This window comes from Nomascus leucogenys, chromosome 12 (assembly GCF_006542625.1).
Source record: "Nomascus leucogenys isolate Asia chromosome 12, Asia_NLE_v1, whole genome shotgun sequence".
Classification (NCBI taxonomy): domain Eukaryota; kingdom Metazoa; phylum Chordata; class Mammalia; order Primates; family Hylobatidae; genus Nomascus; species Nomascus leucogenys.
Genome location: NC_044392.1, coordinates 8,038,015 through 8,046,636, shown reverse-complemented (window position 1 = coordinate 8,046,636; position 8,622 = coordinate 8,038,015). Strand labels below are relative to the sequence as shown.

The window sequence follows — 8,622 nt, the reverse complement described above, 5'->3', positions numbered from 1 at the left end:
CTACTCGGAGAGGCTGAGGCAGGAGAATGGCGTGAACCCGGGAGGCGGAGCTTGCAGTGAGCCGAGATTGCGCCACTGCACTCCAGCCTGGGCGACAGAGCGAGACTCCGTCTCAAACAAAAAAAAAAACAAAAAAACCCACAGACATGGGATTAGGCAGATGCAGGTTCAAATCTCAGCTCTGTTATGGCCAACATTGTGTAACCCTAATCTATTTACAATCTCTCTAAGCCTCAGTTTCCTCACCTGTAAAATGAACCTGCATCACAGGTTAATTGTCAGAATTAACCAAGATACTGCATTTCAAATGCTTAGCGTAACTCTTCTTATGAATAAAGTCAGAATGTTTCCCCCAGTGCTGGTGCTTGTATTCAGTTAGTTTTCCTTTACTTTTTTTTTTTTTTTTGAGATGGAATCTGACTCACTCTGTCATCCAGGCTGGAGTGCAATGGTGCGATCTCGACTCACTGCAACCTCTGCCTCCAGGTTTAAGCGATTCTCGGGCCTCAGCCTCCTGAGTAGCTGGGATTACAGGCACGTGCCACCATGCCTGGCTAATTTTTGTATTTTTGGTAGAGACGGGGTTTTGCCATGTTGGCCAAGCTGGTCTCGAACTCCTGACCTCAGGTGGTCCACCTGCCTCGGCCTCCCAAAGTGCTGGAATTACAGGCCTGAGCCACCTCACCCGGCCTAGTTTTCCTTTGCTGTGCAGCTCAAAGTCTTTCTCTCCCCATTATTTGCTGTAACATTTGCTCTCCATTTTTTTTTTTTTTTTTTTGAGACAGACTCTCGCTCTGTCACCCAGGTTGGAGTGCGTGAGTGGTGCGATTTTGGCTCACTGCAACCTCCACCTCCCGGGTTCAAGCAATTCTCCTGCCTCGGCCTCCCAAGTAGCTGGGATTATAGGCACGCACCACCATGCTCAGCTAATTTTTGTATTTTTAGTAGAGACAGGATTTCACCATGTTGGCCAGGCTCTTCATGAGCTCCTGATCTCAAGGGATCCACCCGCCTTGGCCCCTCAAAGGCTGGGATCACAGGCGTGCGCCACCATGCCTGGCCTGCTCCTCATTTTTCTTTTTTCTTCTTCTTTTTTTTTTTTTTTTTTGAGATGGAGTCTCGCTCTGTCGCCCAGGCTGGAGTGCAGTGGCGTGATTTTGGCTCACTGCAACCTCCGCCTCCCGGGTTCACACCATTCTCCTGCCTCAGCCTACCGAGTAGCTGGGACTACAGGAGCCCACCACCACACCTGGCTAATTTTTAGTATTTTTAGTAGAGTCAGGGTTTCACCATGTTAGCCAGGATGGTCTCGATCTCCTGACCTCGTGATCCGCCTGCCTTGGCCTCCCAAAGTGCTGGGATTACAGGCGTGAGCCACCGCGCCCGGCCAACCTGCTCCTCATTTTTCACTCTAGCAAAGAAAGAGGTTGGGCAAGCAGCCAACTGTTTTGGTTGCATATCCTCTAAAACAATTCTGAAAAATTGTGTACTCCCTTGCATATTTTTAAGTTGACATTTAAATTTTTCAACCTTAAGATTAAATATTACAAAGAATAGAATTTCCAGCATGTTGTAAGCATCAACATTTTAAAATAAGTAACTATTACATAACTGTTTTGAATTCATTAAATGGAATCTAAACACTATAAGTTGGTCTAGAATGAGCACTCTGACCAACAAGGACACCATATCAGAAAGTGCTTGAGAGGCTGGGTGTGGTGGCTCACGCCTGCAATCCCAGCACTTTGGGAGGCTGAGGTGGGCAGGTCGCTTGGGCCCAGGAGTTCAAGACCAGCCTGGGCAACATGGCTCCACCAAGGGCCCAGGAGGCAGAGGTTGCAGTGAGTCGTGATTGTGACACTGCACTCCAGCCTGGGTGACAGAGTGAGACCTCATCTCAAAAAACAAAAGGAAGTGCTTGACCAAACTAAACATATCCTTTTTTAACGTATTTGACTGTGAATGAAATAGCACTAGAGACATAGAAAGAAAAGGTAGTAAGCAGAAGCCATGAGATAGTTGCATCTAGACGAAAGAAGAGATCAAGACGAATTTAGAAGGAAAATAGAGAGAGAAGCTACCAGTAGATGCAAGAGGAAAAAGTAGGGGCAAGGACAGAGCTGAACTGTGTCAGGACACTGAAGGAGTGGCTCTGGCAGGGAGTAATGGATAAACACCTATGGGTTGGGGTGGGGAATGATGATGGCAATTGCTATTCAGACACTAGAGCAGTTACTCCATCTTGATTGGCAAGGGTCCAGCATTGAGTTCTCCCCAACTTAGTTGTTCAGCTAGAGATGATAGTCACGTTGCCTCTTCCTCAATGCCTCTGGGGTCACATTGCCTCTTCCTCTGTCTGTATCTAATCTCTCTCTGCCTCCCTCATAAAGATATTGTGATTGTATTTAAGACTCACTTGGATAATTCAGGATAAACTCTCCATCTCAAGATCCTTAGCTCAATTACATCTTTTGCCACAGAAGGTAATATTCTTATACCAACTGGTGTACTACAATAAAATTCTAGCACTAACCACTTGAAGTTAGCACAGAACCCACAAATTATAGGTCATGGTCCCCAGTAAGACTGCCCTCATTTCAGATGCCAGCCACACATTAGGCATCCCTAGGTCACCCACATTTCTGACCAACTGGCTACAAATCTGGGGGTTCCCATACCCACTAGGGTTTGATAATTCACTAGAATTACTCACAGAACTCAGGAAAGTGATATACTTACAATCACAGTTTTATTATAAAGAATACAAGTCAACCAAATGAGGAGACAGGGTAAGGTCTGGGAGAGTTTCAAGAGCAGAACTTTAAGACGTGCCTTCTCCCTGTGGAATCAGGGCATATCAGCCTCATGACACATTGATCTGTACCAACCAGGAAATTCCACCAAACCTTATTGTCCAGACTTTTTTTTTTTTTTTTTTGAGACAAGAGTCTCGCTCTGTCACCAGGCTGGAGTGCAGTGGCGCAATCTTGGCTCACTGCAACCTCCACCTCCTGGGTTCAAGCGATTCCCCTGCCTCAGCCTCCCGAGTAGCTGGGACTACAGGTGCTTGCCACCATGCCCGGCTAATTTTTTTTTTTTTTTTGTATTTTAGTAGAGACAGGGTTTTACCATGTTGGCCAGGATGGTCTCAATCTCCTGACCTTGTGATCTGCCCCCCTCGGCCTCCCAAAGTGCTGGAGTTACAGGCGTGAGCCACTGCGTCCAGCCTGAGATTAAGTTTTCAACACATGTTCTTTGGGGAACATATTTAAACCATAGCATGTATCATATATACAACAGTAGAGGAAGAAGAGGGTAATCTTTTCATGGGCTTAATTATGTCCCTCCAAAATTTGTATGTTGAAATCCTAACCCTTAGTGTCTCAGAATGTGACTACATTTAAACGTATGGCCTTTAAGGGGGTAATTAAGGCAAAATGAGTTCATTAGAGTGGGCCATAGATCAATATGACTGGTGTCTTTTTTTGTTTTTTTTCTGAGACTGAGTCTAGCTTTATCACCCAGGCTGGAGTTCAGTGGCACGATATTTCGGCTCATTGCAACCTCTGCCTCCTGGGTTCAAGCGATTCTCCTGCCTCAGCTTCCTGAGTAGCTGGGATTACAGGTGTCTGCAACCACGCCCAGCTAATTTTTGTATTTTTAGTAGAGACAGGGCTTCACTGTGTTGGCCAGGCTGGTCTCAAACCCCTGACTTCAGGTGATCTGCCTACCTCGGCCTCCGAAAGTGCTGGGATTACAAGCATGAGCCAATGCACATGGACTTGACTGGTGTCTTTATAAGAAGAGAACCAGGCCAGGCTCAGCGGCTCAAGCTTGTAATCCCAGCACTTTGGGAGGCTGAGGCAGGCATATCACCTGAGGTCATGAGTTCGAGACCAGCCTGGTCAACATGGCAAAACCCCATCTCTACTAAAAATACGAAAGTTAGCTGGGCGTGGTGGCGGCTGCCTGTAATTCCAGCTCTTCAGGAGGCTGAGGCACAAGAATCTCTTGAACCCATGAGGTGGAGGTTGCAGGGAGCTGAGATTGCACCATTGTACTCCACCTCTGGGCGACAGAGCAAGACTCCATCTCGGGGGGAAAAAAAAGCTGTACCTAGCCTGGGCGACATGGCGAAACCGAGTCTCTAAAAAAAATACAAAAATTAGCCTGGCGCGGTGGCTCACGTCTGTAATCCCAGGACTTTGGGAGGCTGAGGCTGGCAGATCACGAGGTCAGGAGATAGAGACCATTCTTGCTAACACTGTGAAAACTCGTCTCTACTAAAAATACAAACAAACAAACAAACAAACAAAAATTAGACGGGCGTGGTGGCGGGTGCCTGTACTCCCAGTTACTCAGGAGGCTGAGGCAGGAGAATGGCATGAACCTGGGAGGTGGAGCTTGCAGTGAGCCAAGATCAGTGCCACTGCACTCCAGCCTGGGCAACAGAGTGAGACTCTGTCTCAAAAAAAAAAAAAAAAAAAAAGCCACGTGGTGGCGGGCGCCTGTAGTCCCAGCTACTGGGGAGGCTGAGGCAGGAGAATGGCGTGAACCTGGGAGGTGGAGCTTGCAGTGAGCCAAGATCGCGCCACTGCACTCCAGCCTGGGCTACAGAGCGAGACTCTGTCTCAAAAAAAAAAAAAAAAAAAAGAAAGAAAGAAGTCAGACAAGTTTGGGAAGTGCTAGGTGAAGCAACATTGAACAGACTTGTTTGTTGAAGGAATTCTTAGAAGCTTAGAGGCCTCATGATGCTGACATGTGCTGTGATTTTATAAGGCAGGGTTATGATATACAGCATTTTATATACTTACTCAAACAAGAACCTTGCCTTCAAAGATTAGCTAATGAGACCAGAATTTACGGAATATACTTGGACTACTTGAACTAAGAGAAATGACCCATGGAGTAAAATCTTCCCAATGCAGAATAATTCCCTGGTACCCCATCAGTCTTATCACTCAGTGATAATAATCTCTGCTCTCCACTTAGAGCAAACAGAATAAAACACTGTAGCAAATTGAGGCTGGTCTGAGTTAAGTGGTGTTCACAACTGATTGATCACAACCAGTTATAGATTTACTTGGCCTTTTCCACTTCCACTGCTTCACTTCACTAGCCTTACACAAATTTTAAAAATCAAGTTGTAAATTAAAGGCAAGTATAAACATAAAATTGTGAAAACTTGTAATGGCTTGCAACCATTTGAGGAGGTGTTCAAACTCTCACATTAGTCCGAGAAATTCGATGAGGCAAGGAACATCAAATTAAAATTCGATGAGACAAGGCATAGTGGCTCACACCTGTAATCCCAGCACATTGAGAGGCCCAGCGGGGAGGATTTCTTGAAGTCAGGAGTTTGAGACCAGCCTGGGCAACAAAGTGAGACCCCATCTCAAAAAAAAATTATTTATTTATTTATATTTTTGAGACAGAATCTTACTCCGTTGCCCAGGCTGGAGTGCCTTGCTGCTATCTCAGCTCATTGCAGACTCTACCTCCCAGGTTCAAGTGATTCTCCTGCCTCAGCATCCCAAGTAGCTGGGATTACAGGCGTGTGCCACCACGCCTGGCTAAATTTTTTTTTGAGATGGAGTCTCGCTCTGTCGCCCAGGTGGGAGTGCAGTGGCGCGATCTCAGCTCACCGCAACCTCTGCCTCCCGGGTTCAAGTGATTCTCCTGCCTCAACCTCCTGAGTAGCTGGGATTACAGGCGCACACCACCACGCCCAGCTAATGTTTGTATTTGTAGTAGATTCAGGGTTTCACCATGTTGGCCAGGCTGGTCTTGAGCTCCTGATCTCGTGATCCACCCACCTCAGCCTCCCAAAGTGCTGGGATTATAGGCGTGAGCCACAGTGCCCGGCCTGCCTGGCTAATTTTTATGTTTTTGGTAAAGACGGCATTTCACCATGTTGGCTAGGCTGGTCTCGAGCTCCTGGCTTCAAATGATCTTAAAATTTTTTTAAAAAATTAGCCAGGCATGGTGCCATAAGCATTTAGTCCCAGCTACTCAGGAGAATCACTTGAGCCCAGGGAGATTGAGTCTGCAGTGATCCATGATGGTATACCGCCCTTCAGCCTGGGTGATTGAGCAAGATCTCAATTCTAAAACAACAACAACAAAAACCCCACAAAAAAACAAGAAAACTTCAACGTGATTCTACTTTACACCCATCAGACCTGCAGATTCTTTTTTTTTTGTTTGAGACAGAGTCTTGCTGTGTCGCCCAGGCCGGAGTGCAGTGGCACCATCTCGGCTCACTGAAAGCTCCGCCTCCCAGGTTCACGCCATTCTCCTGCCTCACCCTCCCAAGTAGCTGGGACTACAGGCGCCCGCTACCACGCCTGGCTAATTTTTTTTTGTATTTTTTTTTCAAGTTCTATCAATTTTTTAAAATTCTTTTTGACTTTTTCTCCTGTCTTCTGTTATCCTTTCTGCAGGTCGCTTCTTCAACCCCTTCATTTTCCTGGTTTGTAGTTTGCTTAGGTCTTGCTTCTGCCTGTCAATCCTTCCATAAGTTGTACCAAAAGTATCATGGGAAATATTTTTCTTCTTCTTTGGCTTGAGAGCTTTTGGCATTTTCATAGATAATTTATAAAGGTCATCCGATGCCAGGTGTGTCCTCCTCAGAACCAGATCCAATGAGGGTCCCATCTCTTCCAATTCAATCCGTGGTGTTCTGCAACCAGATTTCTTCAACAGCAACTTACAGCTTCGAAAGTAAATCTTCCCATTCAGTGCAGTGAAGTGCAGAACATACTCTAATCCAGCCAGGTGGATATTTGATACTGTGAGGCCTCTGAAGAAATCAATAAGACTTTTTAGTCTTCTATAATCTTCTGTTACATCAAAATCATCACCAGCAAATATTAGCATGGGTTTTGTTCCCTCAGGACATTTACTGTTCTTATTGTCTTTTAGAGAGACAAAATTCTCAATACCTAATTCAATCATATCCAGCACATGGTAGTCATACATATGACCTATTACTAGATTATTTGGCCGCTTCTTATTATGGGAGCCAAACATGAATAAAGAACAATCTGACTTGTTTGAAAAGAATTCCAGTGATGTCTGATCCTCAAAAGGTCTTGTAATATTTTTCTTTTTATATAGTACAGCGTATGGTTTTTTCAGTGCATACACATCTTTAAGTACTTGTGTCATTGTTGCATTTGCATTTCCCCCTTTAATCAGCATGGCATTTTTAATATTTTCATTGAGTTTTGGTTCTCTCTTCTCAAGGAATCTCTTGGCTCTTTTCGTTTTGGACTTTACAACTCAATCCAGAGTGTCCATCGCTACCGCTACCTGCAACTCTTAACTAGGTGGATCTTTTTTTTGTACTTTTAGTAGAGACAGGGTTTCACCATGTTAGCCAGGGTGGTCTCGATCTCCCAACCTCGTGATCCACATGCCTCGGCCTCCCAAAGTGCTGGGATTACAGGCATGAGCCACCACGCCTGGCCAGATTTTTTTTTTTAAATGTTTTATTTACATAGGTTAATGAGGAACAAGTGTTTGGTCACATGAGTAAGTTCTTTAGTGGTGATTTGTGAGATTTTGGTGCACCCATTACCTGAGCAGTAAACACTGCACACAATTTGTAGTCTTTTATCCCTCACCCACTTCCCAGCCTTTCCCCTTGAGTCCCCAAAGTCCACTGTGTTATTCTTATGCTTTTGCATCCTCATAGCTTAGCTCTTACTTATAAGTGAGAACATACGATGTTTGGTTTTCCATTCCTGAATTACTTCACTTAGAATAATAGTATCCGGTCTCCTCCAGGTGGCTGTGAATGCCATTAATTCATTCCTTTTTATTGCTGAGTAGTATTCCATCATATCTATATCTATATATACCATAGTTTCTTTATCCACTTGCTGATGGACATTTGGGTAGACCTGCAGATATTAAGAAGACCCATAGTACCTATCACTGGAGGGGTTGTGGAGAAAAAGGAACCTCTCATATTGCTGATATAAAGGCAAATTTTTTTAGCATTTTTGGAAAGCAACCTGGCAGCGTCTTTTTTTCCTCCTTCCCTCCTTTCCTTCTTCTTCTTCTTTTTTTTTTTTCGAAACAGTGTCTTACTTTGTCACCCAGGCTGGAGTACAGTGGTGCGATCTTGGCTCACTGCAACCTCTGCCTCCTGGGTTCAAGTGATTCTCTTGCCTCAGCCTCCTGAGTAGATGGGATTACAGGTGTGCCACCAACACCAGCTAATTTTTTTTTTTTTTTTTTTTTTTGAGACGGTGTCTCTCTCTGTTGCCCAGGCTGGAGTGCAATGGTGCGATCTTGGCTCACTGCAACATCTGCCTCCCAGGTTCAGGCAATTCTCCTGCCTCAGCCTCCCAATGTGCTGGGATTACAGGCGTGAGCCACCGTGCCTGGCCATCTCTTCTTCTTACAAGGACACCAGTCCTAGCCCCCCACCCTTATGACTTTATTTAACCTTAATTTCTTTTTTCCTCCCTCCCCTCCCCTCCCCTCCCCTCCCCTCTTTCTTTCTGACGGAGTCTCACACGGCACTCCAGCCGTGGCACGATCTCAGCTCACTGCAACCTCTGCCTCCTGGGTCCAAGCAACTCTCCTGCCTCGGCCTCCCGAGTAGCTGGG

The 8,622-nt window shown here is 45.5% G+C and overlaps 1 pseudogene; it reads right to left on the bottom strand.

Annotated features, from left to right (window-relative positions):
* Nucleotides 1–6,393: 6,393 nt before the first annotated feature.
* Nucleotides 6,394–7,302, bottom strand: LOC100603001 (annotated as a pseudogene).
* Between the last annotated feature and the right edge of the window lie 1,320 nt (nucleotides 7,303–8,622).